Source organism: Neolamprologus brichardi, chromosome 9, assembly GCF_056152115.1.
Source record: "Neolamprologus brichardi isolate AB-2024 chromosome 9, ASM5615211v1, whole genome shotgun sequence".
Lineage (NCBI taxonomy): Eukaryota > Metazoa > Chordata > Actinopteri > Cichliformes > Cichlidae > Neolamprologus > Neolamprologus brichardi.
In genome coordinates this window covers 1,561,847-1,579,378 of record NC_142112.1, presented here as the reverse complement: position 1 = coordinate 1,579,378, position 17,532 = coordinate 1,561,847, and the positions used below count along the sequence as shown (strand labels likewise).

General features: G+C 41.9%; 1 protein-coding gene across 2 annotated transcripts in view; it reads left to right on the top strand.

Annotated features, from left to right (window-relative positions):
• Window positions 1-17,532, top strand: part of palmdb (palmdelphin b) — a 65,246-nt gene that overhangs the window by 35,409 nt on the left and 12,305 nt on the right. The window contains exon 1 of one of the 2 annotated variants that reach the window (XM_006805154.2): window positions 8,445-8,525. The exons of the other annotated variant lie outside the window; for it this stretch is intronic. The gene's annotated coding sequence lies outside the window, so the exon portion shown is untranslated. Of the gene's footprint in view, window positions 1-8,444; window positions 8,526-17,532 lie in introns of those variants that run through there. 2 annotated transcript variants of the gene reach the window in all.

Here is a 17,532-nt window from a genome sequence, read left to right as displayed (position 1 = left end):
ATTTGTTAGGTGACTTTTCTTCCCCATCATTTCTTTGATTCTTTGTTTGTCTTTTTTTCTGGTGAATGTGTTCATGCATGCATTTTCTGCTGCCAAGCCAATGTAGTATGTCTCAGCCTGCCAATCTTTAATAATAATAAATTGTGATTCGTGCCATTATGAAACCTTAACTTCTCTTGAGTGATAGAAACACCTGATGGACTTTTTGTTTATTAGTAACTGTGCCACTGGAATTTACATTTTATCATTCAGTTAGTTTGTTGCTTTGTAACTGAGTTGCATTAAATGGTACTGTGCTGTGAATCAACCTGCTCATACCTTTGATCTAAGTTCATTCGTTTGGTCAAGTCTATGTCTTAAATATCTGATGGCAGTTATCTACCAAATGTCCTTGTTTCTAGTGCACTTTAGGAGTTGGAATGGGAGAGTCTGGTATTGGCGGGGCATAAACATGTCAAAATATTAAAACCTTTGTTGTAAAAATATTAAATATATCATTTTATTATGATGTCCGTGCTCATAATTTAGTCAGCTTGAACTTTGATTAGATGATTTCTAATTTTACCTTTCATTTAAATGTTTTCTGAATATTAAGAATATCAGCTTCCTTTGGGACTGCACCTGCTCACTCCTTTTTTGTAAATAGCCTTTGTGTTGGACTTCATATACCATGTTTTCTGCACTATAAGGCGCACTTAAAATCCTTTAATTTTCTCAAAAATCAACAGTGCACCTTATAATTGGTATGCCTTATGTATGAATTCTGGTTGTGCTTACTGACCTCGAACCAATTTTATGTGCTACACAGCACTCAAAAATCTATCATGTTTGTTTGTTTTAGTATGACTTTGGTAGCTACGAAGCCGCACTGCTTGATGGATTTTCGGAGCATTACGACTACCGTAGTCAAGAGCCTCGTGGAGTAATCTGGGTCCAAAACTCCGTCCGCTTCAGGTCCCAAAGTCAAACGAACACTGTGGCGCCAATTAAAGTTACAAACTGTCTAAATTCTTTCACCTTTAATAAAATGATCAATGTTGCTGCTTTAGTTTAGTTAGCAGGAAGTTAGCTCGCTAGTTAGCTAAACATGATATAGCATGTTCTGACTGAGAGATTTCTGAAACATTCAAACGTACAGCTCTGTTATCACTTCCAACATAAATGAAGACAGAAAACTAAACAGCAGTGACGTTTGTAGGATTACTGAAGTTGGACTAGCTGGTATATAATGATGTGCTACGTGATTGCTAGCGACACAGCTATGTTAGCATAAACACAGTGATGCTGGAGGATGAACACTAACTTTTTTCCACTCGATAAAAGTTAACGTGAGGGATTCTGGTGGTTAGGGACAAATGCAATCATAGCAGGATGCTATACACGGAGCAAACTTCAGTCAGGAGAACAACTGAGATAATCCATCCAGAATACGAGGTTAGTCATTAATATACTGCAACAACATGGGAATAGAGCAGCTGCAGAGAATTCAGCATTAATGAATCAATGGTACAGAAGTGGAGGAAGCAAGAAGAATGAGTTGAGTAAAGTTTGATTTATCTGACTGTTTTGTTTTGCTTAATGCACCTTATAATCCAGTGGGTGTGGCATATATATATATATATATATATATATATATCTCAGGGACTTGGGTAGCTGTACTTTTCTGCAACATTAACATTGTGTGCTGTAGAGCTCAGGATGTAGAGCAGGTCACCTACTGATCGGAAGGTTGCTGGTTCAATCCCTAGCTCCTCCAGTCTGCATGTCAAGTGTCCTTGGGCAAGATACTAACCCCAAGTTGCTCTCCGATGAATCCATGCGTGTGTGAGAATGTAGTTAGAAAAGCACCCAGTTTAGAGACAGTGCTTGTGAGAGTGGGTGTGATTGGGTGAATGTGGCATGTTATATGTATTTGAGTACAGAGAGTAGAAAAGTGCTATATGACAATCAGTCCATTTACCATTCTGTCCCAGTACCAACCATTTGCCTCTTCCTTCTCAAGTTGATCATTAGCCTCTGTTCTTGTTCACATTCAGATGATTTCTCTAAGCACTGCTCCTGCCTGTCAATAGCACATGCAGCCACTGCAGAATGAGCACAGACTGAGCTGTACTGACCGTCTGAGGTGAAATGGAGACAACACAGTACCCTGTGGAGCTCTGAATTTCACATCACCAAATCACACACACAGTTTCATGGTACTACACTGACACAGCTCCTCCTCAGATACTGTGGCCTGTCTGTCAGGCGTGATCCATGAAATGGTGGATGAATTTAGTGAAATGTCCTGTAGCTTCTTCTCTCTCAGTGTCAGTGGCTGACTGGTGTTTAAAAAAATCAAAGAAGGCAAGCCCCCCCAAAGGCTAACCTCTTTGCTGCATCCAGTCCCAGATTTGGTGTGTATGCTAACTGCAGAAACTCTATAGATGTTTCCACCTGTGGTTTTAGCTGCGTCAAGAAATACACTTCATCAGAAGTGCTGTGAGGGCAGCTGGTGAATACTCATTAACTTCAGATGTTCTCAGATGATCATGCACTGCTCCACTAATGTTGAGGTCGAATCTCTGAGCTGACAGAAAGTGCGAGGTACGTTTTTACTGCACTGGCAGTTTGGCGTCATTGTCAAACTGAAAAATGAAGCCGTAGCACGATGGAAAACACATCTCACTGTAGTTTTCTGTGTTTATACTTCCCCAATAACCACTGGCTCAAACGCAGCCCCAAACCATGACACAGCCTTTTTAACTGTCTCCTGACCTCCAACATACACATCCATAATTAACTGAATCAAGATGTCAAATTTGGATTCATCGCTCCATAAAATGTGTTACCACTGACTTTCATGAGGCTCCAGTCTTCATCCACAGTAACAGGGTGGAGTGTGTACCATGGTTTCGACTCCACGGGATCTCGGATCTATCAAGGAAAGCGAACATCACAGCTCTGTTGGATAAGGTCACTTTTCCTAAGAAGGATAAAACTGCTCCCCCTACAGGTGCTGCCGACCAACTACAGCAGGGGTGTCCAAACTTTTTTCACTGAGGGCCACATACATAAAAATATAGGAGGGGCCACTTACTAGAAATGAGGTATATAGCCTTAACTTTAGTGTATTAAAGTTAGAAAAATCACTTAAAAGTGGTCAAATGTGTTATATTGTTGAATATAATTAAAGACAAACTGCCTTCATCCCATCTTTCCATAAATGGATCTTTATTGATTTATCCAGAAAAAGCTTTGGTAGCTCATTCTCACAACAGCCTCAGATTTCTTCTTAGACAGAAGATTTACAGCACAGAGAAAAAACAAAGATGTGATGGGTACATTTCAAGCTTATTTAAGTTATTAGGCTCAGCAACTCACCTGTTAACGTCCGTTTGAAACCGTTATCAACATTAACAGACTGAACTGGACTCAATAACAGGAGTGCATCATTTTAGTAAATTCTTCTGGTGAGTATCAGCTGCGCTGGGTTTGTAAATCGGGCCATCCAGCTGTGGTGCTGATCGCCACTCGTGCCAAAAATCAGATGTCACTTGATCAAGGAGCAGATCTGCATCAGATGAGATCAGCTGACTACGTGTGCATGCGCTGTGCATATAAAGAAAGTGTTGCGCAAAACCAGGGTGGTGACAGAATTGATGCACATTATTGATAATTGAAGCATGTGTACCTGCACATGCATGCTTATTAACACACGGGTACTGTGGAATATATTTGTAAAGTGCTCGAGCTCTCGTCCACTCCCCGCAAAAAAAAATAGCAGCTGTGCGGCGTCTGTGGCGTCGGTGCTCTCCTCACATGCGATGGAGTAAACATCAAAAGCACAGCTTTATCAGACAGTTGCAGTTTAATGTTGTCTGACGAGTCTTCAGTGCGTCGCACGACTGGATTTCTGGACACGCTGATGTTGTTGAAGTCCTGCACTTTTTCCGCATTATTTCGGTGACTTTAACGAGGCCGTGTTTTATGAGGTCTCCATCTGAAAAAGGTTCGCCATGTCTCGCGATGAGTTGGGCGACCTCATAGCTGCTATTGGAGCCTTTTCTTGGACAATTTGAGCAGGAAATAAATACTGTTGCTGACCCTGCAGGAGAGTTAATTTCTGCTCTCGCTCAGCACCAGTGTCGGATGCATAGGCCTGATGTTTGGTTTCATAATGACGTCGTACATTATACTCTTTCATAACTGCCACAGTTTCAGTGCAGATCAAACAAACACACTTTGTCTTGAATTATTTGAAGAAATATTCACTCTTCCACCATGTCTGAAGTTTTCTGCACTCACTTTCTACCTTTTGCTTCTTTGGTTCTGACCTGTTTAGTAACTTGGGGTAAATTTCTTCTGTGATTGTCCTTTTTGGTGGAGCAACTGCCTTGATCAACAGCAGCTCCCCCTGGTGTTAAAACTAAGAAGTGCAATACACTCAAGCAAAAGTTGAAGTGTGGCCATTTATTTATTTATTTATAAAATTACTTGCGGGCCGATTAAAAATGGCCCTGAACTACAGCTATACCACAGAGACCTTTTTCATATCCTAACATCTTCACAGCAGCAGATCAGAAAACAGCTGCTTGGGTTAAGAGACTGAACGATTTCTTGACAAAATTTCTTCGCCGTGCTGTAAAAGACTCGCTGTCAGTTTTGCAAATGCTTGATTGCAGTTTGCAGCAGATTGCTGCTAAGCCTGGCCCAGCCAGTTATTAGGTTTACGGGGAATCTCTTTTCCCCACAGGGCCACGTGGGTTTGCCTTCATTTAGAAAGTGCCTTTTGTGTTTACTTCTGGTATCTTTGTCTAATATTTACATTTGTTTGATGATCTGAAGCATTTAAGTGTGAGCAAACATACAAAGAAATAGGAACTCAGGAAGGGGGCTTTTTCACACAACTTTGTCACAATGTTACTGGAAACCAAAGAGATGAGTAAGTATCTGGTTAGACACAAACACAAGCACCAGGAAGCTTCCTGCAGTTCTGTTGTTGGGTGTGGATGTCAGGATTGGTGTTGGTTATGAAAAGAGTCTCTTAATGAAAATGTTGAAGCTTCTCAGAAACATGAAGGTGTCTTAAATCAGTTTAACATAAACCAGTGGCCTTGGAAACACTTCCAGTTCTCTGAAGGTCTGTGGGTAAATCTAGGACGAGTTAACACTTTCCTAAAGGTATTATGGTCTCACGTGCTAGTTTCAAGTCATATTAAAACAATATGCAGTCAATTTGTAAATGATAGTCATTATAAGAGACAGTAGCAGCTGATATTAAAGTTCTAATGTTAAGCCACACAACAATAAAGTAACAGTTACCGTTTTTAAAAGAAAAAGAATCTTTAGATGCTGTACAGAAGCACAAAAATGGGGCTTAAGCTCATTGATCTGGTAACCCAAACTTTAATTAGTAAAGACTAATAAATAAGAACAAATGAGAAAAAGTCTTTTCAGCACTGTGGCCAGGCTGACAAAGAGTCGGTCTGTTGAGCAGAGGATTTGTTTAAACTTAAGAACTTCATGAATTTCTTCAGAAATAACATTTTAACCATTAAAGAAAACAAATCCTTACCAACTCACATAACTTCTTATTATCAGGAATACCCAGAATAGAAAAGAATAGCCCCTCATTGTCATTGTACATGGACAAAGAAATGATGTGAGCTCCACACCAACTGTACAGGAATCAAATATAAACAGTGACATGAGGAACAGATAAAAACAAAGGAACACTTTGGAGAACAAAGTGCTTGGAAGCAGTGCAATAGGACTTATTGAGTCCATGTGTGAGTGGCCTCAGAGGCGGCCTTTACTCAGACCATGGCTCAGATTGGTGAGGTGAGTGGGCAGGGGTGGGGGGGGATAGTGTTTTTTTGTCTGAATGAGCCAGGGGAAGAAGCTTTTAGTAAGGCTGGAGATGTGGGACCTGATTGACCTGAGGGGCTGACTGGAGGGGAGCGGGTCAAACAGGTGTTGGTGTGAGGGCTCACCTGTGCTGGCTTTGCTTTTCCTGAGACAGGAGGATCTGGCGAGGGCCTGTCAGAAGGCAGACCATGATTTTTTTGGTGTTACTGGCGCTCTATGCAGCCTTCCTGCTCTCAGTCGTGGCCCCCGAGGAGCGGTAGAAGCCAGCTGGTCCAGGTTATTCATCCTCAGGACAGAGAGGAAGACGCTACTGGGCCTTCTTCACCCCAGTGATGGTGTTGTGGGTCCCCATAAACCCGAAGGTGCAGACAGATTCGTTCTGATCTGTCTGAGCCTCCTGACGTCCATTATGAGTTCTTTGGTTTTAAGGATGTTCAGCTTGAGGTTCCTGTCTGAGTGCCAGCCGGACAAATCCTCCACCTCTGCCCTGGTAAATGCTGCACCATGTCTGCTATTATGGTGTTGAATGCTGTGCCGTAGTCCATGAAGAGCATCCTCACGTGGCTCCTGTTCTTCAGATGGTTCAGCTCTGTGCACGCTGATGGTGATCCTCTGTGAACTTCTCTCCTCCAAACTCTCCCAGCTCAGCGTGTCACCAGCTTCCTGTCAGACAGGAAGCAGCAAGTGAGGCTGGGGGAGATCACCTCTGAAACTCGGTCCCTCAGTATTGGTGCCCCTCAAGGATGTGTCCTCACTACTGTTCTCCCTCTACACCAGTGACTGTTTGCAGATGACCCACCGTCATCGGCCTCATTCAGGATGGTGATGAGTCTGCATACCGGCAGGAAGTTGAGCGGCTGGTACTCTGGTGCAGTCAGCACAATCTGGAGCTGAACACTCTTAAAACTGTAGAGATGACCGTGGACTTCAGGAGACATCCCTCAACTCTGCTCCCCCCCACCATAGCAGACAGCCCTGTGTCGACTGTGAAGACCTTCAAGTTCCTGGGTACCACCATCTCCCAGGACCTGAAGTGGGAGACCAACATCAACTCCATCATATTACATTATATATTGCTGTGCTTGAGAGCCACCATCTGCCGGAACCAAGTTCCTTGTATGTGTCTGCAGATATACATGAGTCTGATTTCTGAGTCTGACCTCCCTGGTCTAACAGCACAGGAGAAAACAAGGCTTCCCAGAAATATTGGGGAGCTCACTCCTACTCCGCACTTCACACACATGCTGGAATAACCAAAAGGCTGCGGTTGCTCAGTCTGGACCTGGGGAACTGCATGGGATGCTTCCACACCCCTAACGCCGCGGCTCTTCCATCGTCCTCTATTGGTTATGTCCACAGAGGGAGCCAGTTACAGCGGGCCCATCCTTGATTGATCACAGCACAGAAACAGCTTCAGTGAAGGTTACACATGATCTTCTCTGACAGTGGACTGTGTGCTCGTCCTGCTAGACCTCAGTTCACTGATGCAGTTGTATTTGGCCATGAAAATCTTAGAAATGGTGTCCTATCAGTCTGTGTGTCCTATCAGTCTGTGTGTCCTATCAGTCTGTGTGTCCTCACCTTGGCCTCAGTGAGATGTGGCCAGGATGTCCTGTAATGCAAATATTAAACAAATGCAGAACTGCTTTCTTGTATTTGTGCATCATCTCTAAAATTAGAAACGTCTCAGAATTATGCTGAAAACCTAGATCATGTATTTATTACTAATCACATGATCGTAAAACTGAAAACTCTTTAGCTGATCCAAAATACTGCAGACAGTACTGAAAGAGAGCAGATTTCTCCTGTTTTGGCTTCCTGTTAAATCCAGAATTCAAAATCCTGCTCCTCACATACAAGGTCTTAAATAATCAGGCCCCATCTTATCTTAATGACCTTGTAGTACCATATCACCCTATTAGAGCACTTCGCTCTCACTCTGCAGGCCTACTTGTTGTTCCTAGAGTATTTAAAAGTAGAATGGGAGGGAGAGCCTTCAGTTTTCAGGCCCCTCTTCTGTGGAACCAGCTTCCAGTTTGGATTCAGGAGACAGACACTATCTCTACTTTTAAGATTAGGCTTAAAATTTTCCTTTTTGCTAAAGCATATAGTTAGGGCTGGACCAGGTGACCCTGAATCCTCCCTTAGTTATGCTGCAGTAGGATGATAGCATGATACACTTCATTCACATCCTTTCTTTTCACACTCGTCTTTTGCATGTGTTGATCTCTGTCCTGTGCTTGCTCACAGCAGGTCTTCTGATGGTTGGGGTTCTCTCTGCATTAGTGTGGGGTCTATAAGTGTCTTGAGCCAGCTGTTGTTGTCACACGGTGCTATATAAATAAAACCAAACTGAAGTGACTTGAACTGAATTTAATGTAGGTTTAATTTCAAAGATAAGTAGTGAAATCTAAATTCATGTCCGTCCCTCCCAGAGAGAAGAAATAAGCACGTGTTTCAGTCCCAGTGTAGATAGAACGAGTCCAAGAGGACAAGATGATCTCCTCTCAGCTTGACTGTGTTCATCACAGAAAGCTCAAGTATTGGCTGCCAGTGCAGCCCTCCTTCACCATCTGTCCAATCAGAGGCAAACGCAGCCATGCAGAGCTGCCAGTATAAAGCTGCACTCAGAAACAGAGCAGAGCCCTCTGCATTAGCCTGCTCCCCTCTCTCAGGTAGGTCCATCCACACACACACCAAGTTTACCTTTGTTAGCGTGCAGTCACACCACAGTATCATCTTCTAACATGGACATGACGCTGTTTGTTGATGTAGTGATGCTGCGGAGGTTAAACTGTCCTTGAGGAGAGATGCTTTTGTTCTTGATGTTGTTGATAGAAATCTTATTCTCAGCTTTGACTTGCGTGCTGACATTAACTGTAAGATTCTGCAGATTGTATTTAGCCGTGTAGGTGAGTGTGCGTGGAGATGTGCTCACAGTTGTTCCTGTGGAGTGTATTCTGCTCTGGAGGAAGCAGCCCAGTGTGAGGTTGGTGAGTGGCTGTGTTTGAAATCCATTTGTATGAATTCAAATTCAAAGATCTTTTCTTATTCTGCAGAAAGTGATGTACCACAGTAACATCAATGATGTTGTGTTGCCTCATTTTTATGATGGTGACAGAACTCTGAGTAGAAACAGCTCATTTGTGTTTTAACATGGATATAGGGATGAATTTCATGAACACGATACACACTGCTGTGAAAAAGCATTTTGCTGATTTGTCACACTTAACGCACTTTCTGATCATCAAACACATTTTAATATGTTTTTAGATAAAATAACCTGAGTAGATACGAAATGCAGTTTTTAGTTAACAGAGAAAAAGGCTTAAAAAGGGGAAATGAATTCAGCCTTAATAAGTGTTTCAGTGGGCAAAGAACAGCTTCATGAGATGACATCAAACTGAAGTCTTTTTGTTCGTTTGAGCCACTCAGAGGTGGAGCTGCTGGTGTTTCAGCTCCAGAGCACACGTGTACTTAACCTTCAGGACATGAACTGTTGCAATGACTCATCGGTTTCTCATGATTTCCTTTAGATGCTTTTTGATCTTTTGTTCCACTTCCCTTTGTCAGAAAGCGTCTAAGTGATTTCTTGATCCTCAGGTCTGCTGATAATCATGTCTGAGTGTAGATCCAGGCATGATGAAGGAAATCTTTATTTAAAACTGAAATATGTAAGTGTGACAAATGTGCAAATAACTAAGAAGTCATGAAAAGGGCAAATGTGTTTTCACAGCATGTGTGATCATGTCTGTTGTGCCACCAACGTGCTGAATGCTTATTAGTAACATCATGTGTGTCGCAGCTCTGCCTGCCCTGACCCCGTGTTGTCATGGCAGATGGCTGTGCAGTGATTGGTTATCATCAGTCACACGTGAAGAAAAAAAACATAATCGGAGCAAATATTTTCATTTCACGAGGGAAACTGCTTGTAACTTCAAAAACCCACGCAGGTGTCTGCTTAGAGAGGAGTCTGACTGCACAGCCGTCCCGTTCATCTGCACAGCATTACACAGCCTTCATGATTTTAAAAAACAAAACCAGGATCAGGTACATCGAGTTACTGTAAACTGGTCAAAATACAGAGTCTGCAGCAAACACTGAGAGACCGGTGATAGATCCACACGTGCACAACACAAATAACACAGTCGTCAAACTTTACCTTCAAAACATCAACAAATCATCAAAAAGACACAAAGTTACTGATCAGTAGCACAGATCAATCTTTCACAATGATATTTCATAGAGCTCTAATGTTATGTAGCATTAATCAATCAATCAATCAATCTTTATTTATAAAGCACTTTTCATACAAAAAAATAAAAAAAATGAAGCACAAAGTGCTTTACATGGTTAAAAGCAGCGTCGTTCTCTGCGGCCCTGAGCTCCTCCGGCAGGCTGTTCCACAGACGAGGACCATACCACTGAAAAGCTGCCTCTCCGTGAGTATGTGTCCTGACTTTAGGGACAATCAAAAGGCCAGAACCAGAGGACCTCAGGGTCCATGAGGGTTCATATGGTAGAAGCAGATCTGAGAGATAAGAAGGCCCAAGACCATTAAGACATTTAAAAACCAATAAAAGAACTTTAAAATCGATCCTGAAACACACGGGGAGCCAGTGCAGCGATTCTAAAACCGGTGTAATGTGGGCCCGCCCTCTGGTCTTCGTCAGCACACGAGCTGCAGAGTTTTGTAAAAGTTGTAAAGGTGAAATATTCTTTTTGGGGAGACCAGAGAGCAGGGCAGTAATCAATGCGACTGGTAATAAAAGCATCAACATCTCCGTGTTGGCCCGAGAGAGAATAGGGCGGACTCTGGCTACATTTTTTAGACGATAAAATCCAATTTTGGTTACATGTTTAATATGTGGGATAAAACCAAGCTCAGAGTCAAAAATAACACCCAGGTTTTTCACTTGTAGTGAAGGACATAGTGAAAATGCCTGTAATTTAGACAAGAGTTTCTCTCTCTGAGCCTCAGCACCGACGATTAAACTTCAGTTTTGTCCTGGTTAAGCTGTAAAAAGTTTTCTGCCATCCAAGATCTTATATCTAAAATACAGTTAAAAAGGGCATCCATTGGTCTGGTGTCATCAGGAGACATGGAAATGTACAGCTGAGTGTCATCAGCGTAACTGTGGAAGCTTACTCCATGCCTCCTGATGACACTGCCGAGAGGGAGCATATACAAATTAAAAAGTACAGGGCCTAAAACCGACCCTTGAGGCATACCACATGTCATTCTATGGATCTTAGAGGAGCATGTATCCATACTCACCATAAAAGTTCTGTCTGAGAGACAGGAAGTGAACCAGTTGTGTACAGCACCAGAGAGGCCCACCATGTGTTTCAGTCTGTTTAAAAGAATAGCGTGGTCTACTGTATCAAAGGCTTAGATCCAGCAGCACCAGGACTGAGAGCTTTTGGGAGTCCCAGTTACATCTACGATCATTTAAACCTTTAGGAGAGCAGTCTCTGTGCTGTGGTTCACCCTAAATCCAGACTGGAATATCTCCAGGATCTGTCTATCATTCAAAAAGTCATTAATCTGAGTAAAAACAAGTTTTTCTAAAATTTTACTTAAAAATGGTGAGTTGGATACAGGTCTGTATTAAAATCATTACAATCCAAATTGCTCTTCTTCAGAAGGGGCCTCACCACCGCCGTTTTAAAGGCAGCAGGGAAGACACCCAACTGAAGAGAGCAATTCATCATGTATAAAAGCTCAGCTTCAAAAGATCCATAAAGTGTTTTAAAGAGTGAAGAAGGGATTGGATCTAAAAGACATGTGGTGGGTCTCACTGTGGAGAAAACTTTCTTAAGGTTCTCAGCATTAACCAGGACAAAGCTGTCCAGTGTCTCCTCAGGTACAATCGAGCCCTCAGATGTGTTTAAAATCATATCGCGAGAAGATAAAATATCAGATCTGATGGCGCTGATTTTTCCCCTGAAGTGGTCTGCAAACTGCTCACAGAGCGAGTCTGTGGGGGTTCTGTGGGAGCTGTTAAAATCAGGGTTAAATAAATGATCTATGGTGGAAAAGAGGACCTTGGGATTATTATTAATATAACACAATCTAACTAATCAACTGTGATTGACAGTGAAACAGCTCCAGCTGTGGTTTACAGCTTAATGCCTCAAGTATGTTTAACACGTAACATTTGTACTTCTACTTCAGTGAAAGTGTCTTTTACAGAATGAACATATACTATTACTACTTTTATATTCAGGATAGTTGATGATCAGTATTTGATCAAAGTGTTTTCTTTATGGAAACAATAATTACTAATAAGCACAGATCAAAGCACAAACACAAACAGCTCTTTAATGACGGTCCTGTTAGTCTCTTTATGAACACTATTAATTCAATTCAATTCAATTCAATTCAATTCAATTCAATTCAATTTTATTTAAATAGCACCAAATCACAACAAAAGTCGCCTCAAGGCGCTTCATAGATACAGAGAAAAACCCAACAGTCATATGACCCCCTATGAGCAGCACTTTGGTGACAGTGGGAAGGAAAAACTCCCTTTTAACAGGAAGAAACCTCCAGCAGAACCAGGCTCAGGGAGGGGCGGGGCCATCTGCTGTGATTGGTTGGGGTGAGAGAAGGAAGACAGGATAAAGACATGCTGTGGAAGAGAGACAGAGATTAATAACAGATATGATTCAATGCAGAGAGGTCTGTTAACACATAGTGAGTGAGAAAGGTGACTGGAAAGGAAAAACTCAGTGCATCATGGGAATCCCCCGGCAGCCTACATCTATTGCAGCATAACTAAGGGAGGATTCAGGGTCACCTGGTCCAGCCCTAACTATATGCTTTAGCAAAAAGGAAAGTTTGAAGCCTAATCTTGAAAGTAGAGATAGTGTCTGTCTCCTGAATCCAAACTGGAATCAAAATTAAGATTTTAAATAAACAAATACACAAACTTATCAAACTCAAATTAAAATAACTGTAAGAAATATTGGAGCAGTGAAAACAGACAGCAGATCAAAGGCAGGACACCAGAGTGACGGATCCACAGACACACTGAAGTTAATCTGCCGTGTAGTCGCACACAGACAACACAACACATAAAACCTAACACAAGTAGCACGCAGTGGCTACAAGCATGTAATTTGTTCTACTATCCTTCAGATTGACACATGATGACAGAAACCTGTTTAATCAGAAGCTCCTCGTCAAAGAGAGCCGCTCACACCGTCCTGTTTGCAGAGGAAACACTGGAGCCCACAGACAGCTGAGCTCTGGAGCCAGATGTTTAGTCCTCACCAGCAACATGAGCACGGCCTGTATCTGATTACATTTTTAAAAGTTCAGTTTACTTAGTTAACTAAGAAACTAAGAACTGACTTGCCAAGCTGTCCTTTGATTTAATGCAGTAAGTGTCCATCAAAGTGACCAGTTACATTCCTTTGAGCCTCCAAACACTGAACATGAACATTACACTTCAGCAGCACACGCAGACACCTGCCTGTTGTCACACGTGTGGATCATCAGTCCACAGCTGAACAGCCTTTCCTGACTCTGCTGTTTACTCACCAGTGTTTTTTTCTGAAGGTTCATCTGATGTGAATCCTATTGTGATTTATAAAACAATAAAATGACCAAATATTAAAAGCCTGAAAGAAATCTGTTGCTGTGATATAAGCTGAACACCAATCACAGGTGAGCCCTTTGTGGGAATGTGGAGAAGTTTTTGCATGTGTCAAACCACACAATTATAAACGTGACATTTAAAGAAGAACAAAATGTTTGAGAGGTTGCTCAAGACGTGTGGAAATAAATGGTTTTCTGACATTTTAGACATTTTAGCATTTCATTGTATTGAATCTAAATCCAGTAGTTAATCCTGCAATTGAATCCAGGCTAAAGCATCTTAAGGTAACTGATTTGGCGCTATATAAATTAAACTGAATTCATTGGTCTTCCTTCTCTCACCCCAACCAATCACAGCAGATTGGTTGGGGTGAGGCTCAGGGAGGGCCCCGCCCCTCCCTGAGCCTGGTTCTGCTGGAGGTTTCTTCCTGTTAAAAGGGAGTTTTTCCTTCCCACTGTCACCAAAGTGCTGCTCATAGGGGGTCATATGATTGTTGGGTTGTTCTCTGTATGTATTATTGTAGGGTCTACTGTACAATATAAAGCACCTTGAGGTGACTGCTGTTGTGATTTGGTGCTGTATCATGACTCCCTATGAGCGAGCACTTTGGCGACAGTGAGAAAGAAAAACCCCCATTTTATCAGGAAGAAAGCTCCGGAGCCGTGACCAATGGGGATGAGACAAAGCCACTGCTTTATAGATCCCATATATATATGTATATATATATGTATATATATATATATATATATATGTATACAGAGGATGACAGTTTGCTGAATGTTTAATAACATTTAAATCAGCAAAACAATGAATGAAGGAATGTCTTTTCCAGAATCATCCACCCACCAGCGGCAGTGAACTCTGTTCTGGCCTAACATCATACTTCCTGTTAAAAGGGGTTTTCTTTCCCACTGTCGCGAAGGTGGTGTATGGTAGCTGTGTTGGTTTCTCCCAACGATTACAATCTTTCTATAGATGCAACACATATATGGAGCTGATGAAATCTGAGAAAACATGGAAAGAACAACACACCTGGAGTCCAAACATTTTGTTCTTCCTTTTAAAAAAGGAAATTTGGGGATTTCACGAAATCTATCCAACACTTATCCGTGACTATTGTTGAATGTATTGTTCATACTAACATGAAGAATGCTTTCAGAAGACAAACCCATCTGTATCAACTGAATATAAAAATACACAAAGCTGTGCATCCAGTGGTCAGATAATCAGATATTTGTCTTGTATTCTCTGAGTGCTTCCAACACTTGTAGAGTGTTACAGCTACTAATGAAGAACTAATTACTGCTTAACGAGGTGTTGACAGTGACAGTCAGACTGGACAGTATATCCCTGCCAAAGCTCATTGTACAGCCAGGGATGGAATGAAAGTGACGCCCTTCAACTGCTCTTTAGTTTTAGCTTCCCTGTTTTCCACCACATTACCGAACATTAGCAGTAACCATCCACAGACATGTGTATTGTGTTAGATCCAGCTTGTGTGAAATCTATGGCAGGTTTCAGTGTAGGGCTCCATGATGTAGACTTAATACATGTCGTGTTTCACTGCTTCCAGTCACATTTAACAGGCTGCTGATGAGTTGTTGCGGGGGAGGTGGAAGTGGAGGAGGCGACAGCTGAGCATTGCAGCATGAGTGCCAGGCCTTTCAGTGGTTACCATGGCACCAAGTCTGTCGCATTCATGTGTCGCTACAGGAGAGTGTGTGTGTGTGTGTGTGTGTCACTATCCAACTGCAGATGAAACCAGATAGAAAACAATTTGTTTGGTCGTAAGGTAGGCTGAGACTGACACACAAAGACGGCGTCTTCTACAAACACTGGACTCAGCTTTGAGGACATGAATATTACAAAGTGACCAAAGTACAATTAAATATTCCTCCTTGTTGGTCCTAATTAAAGGTAGGAGGGAGGAATTTTAGCCATAGGTAAACAAGCACCGCTAACAGAACCTATAAAGGGCTGTGGTCCCAAACCATACCCCACTCGTTAAACCTTACACCACACTAAGACTACTCGGTAAATTATACAGTTAAAGAGGGAAAAGACAGCCATACAGTCCATGAGTTTTATTGTTGAAGTTTCTAAGGACCTGTAGTAGGGATGCAACGATACCAATTTTTTCAAACCGATACGATACCGATACTTGGATCTGAGTACTTGCCGATACAGAGTACAAAAAACGATACTTCTACCACACACACACACACATGCAATGAATTGGAAGACAGGTTTTATTTTATTCTCTGCCGATAAAAAATAAAATTGTAATAAAATGACCACAAAAAAATTTCAAGTGAAAAATAAGCACTTCTGTTAAATTATTGCAGAGTCTCCACATTGTAATTTAACAATGGCACTGTCTCGAGCTTTCAGAATAATAAATAAACACTTCTGTTTGGAATAAAATAAATACAAATTAGGTTTGAGAATAAAATAAACTTTTAAATTATTATCCTATGTTTTCCACGGCCGGCATTGGCTGGTCATCCAGAGCGATAAAATGAGTCAGAGCCTCTGTTATTTTAACTGCCCGTGGATTTTCTCTTGACATTTTTCATCGCTTTTCCAAAACCTGAGTTAAAGTTGGCTGTTCCACACTGCTGACATTTTGTTTAGCCTAGCTACAGCAGCCTCCAGTTTCTCTTTTTTTGTCTGGAGCTGCCAGTCTCACTGTCTAACCCTGTGCCTGTTTAGCGCGGGATGTCCCCCTAGTGGCCAATCTAAAAACTACAACAGAAATTAAAAGCCACCCTCTGACTAATGAAATAAGTTGGTATCGGTTCATGGTATCGGTTAACTTTTACGAGTATGAGTACACACACATTTTACAGTATCGGCCCCGATACCCGATACCAGTATCGGTATCGGTGCATCCCTAACCTGTAGGATTGTGAGCAAACAGGTGTTGGCCACTGTGTGAAACATCCGTTAAATATTTTCTCACTCTGGAAAGTTACGGCCGGGGTCGGCAGTATCTTCCAGGAAGATGCAGCTGATGATATTTTTTGCACTTTTTGCTCTTTGAAAACCCATTTTTGTCTCCTGCAAGATGGAAAACTCAATTTGTTTCTTCTGTTTGATTCATTATTTTCTGTCTATATACAGATGCTGCTACCTCGTTTGTAACTAGTAGCTGACTGAGTTATTCTTGCCTTCTTATCAGCTCAAAGCAGTCTGGACGTCCTCCTCTGACTTCTGACATCAACAGGGGGAACCATTCCCATGGTTGTACATCAATAGTGTCTGAATTACTCACAGCAGCTCATCTGCATCAACAATCCTCTTTATGTTGAGGCTTGTTTGAACTTCAGTGAGCTGTCTCAACTGTAGCTACGTGCCTACACACTTTGAGTTGCTGCTGTTTTAAGACTGTATATATTGTCTTTGTCTGTTGTCTCATGCATATAGTTCCACATGTATCGTTTGCTTCTGTCAGTGCTATCAGTTTTGAAACAAATCCTTCACGTTTCAGTTTTCTGTCTGAACACTTTTTCTCTAGCTTATGTTTTTACATTTTTACAGAACTATTTCCAATGTCAGCAAGGCTTCGATAACAAAACGAAACATTTTGATGACAACGTCTTCATACTGTGCTGAACGTGTTTGAATTCCTATTCATGTTTAGACAAATGTCAAATAAGGTTTCATTGTTTTCATGGCTTTTGCACAAGCAAGTCTGTGTTATGAAAACGCCATAGCTTGATAAGAAGTGCATGAAGAGCAGTGAAGATGACATCCCTGAACTGTAATAACATCAGGAACTTAATGGTACTCTGGACGACAACACTTAAGACGAACTCTGAGGCAATCACACAAGTTACCATCACATGTTGAATATACCATTGTGATGCACTGTTCCCCGCTGTTGATCTGCACAGTGGGGAACAGTGCAGATGTTCCCCGCTGTGCAGGGAACATGCCAGCAGTCCTCAACACCCGGGCCATGGGCCGTGAGAGTTGAGGCTCGGGTGTGAAATTGATGGTTTTCAGGGTTTTTATGGTTAACTCGGTTTCCCTCGGTCTTTTCCCGTGTTGCAGTTGTGTTTTATTTTGAAAG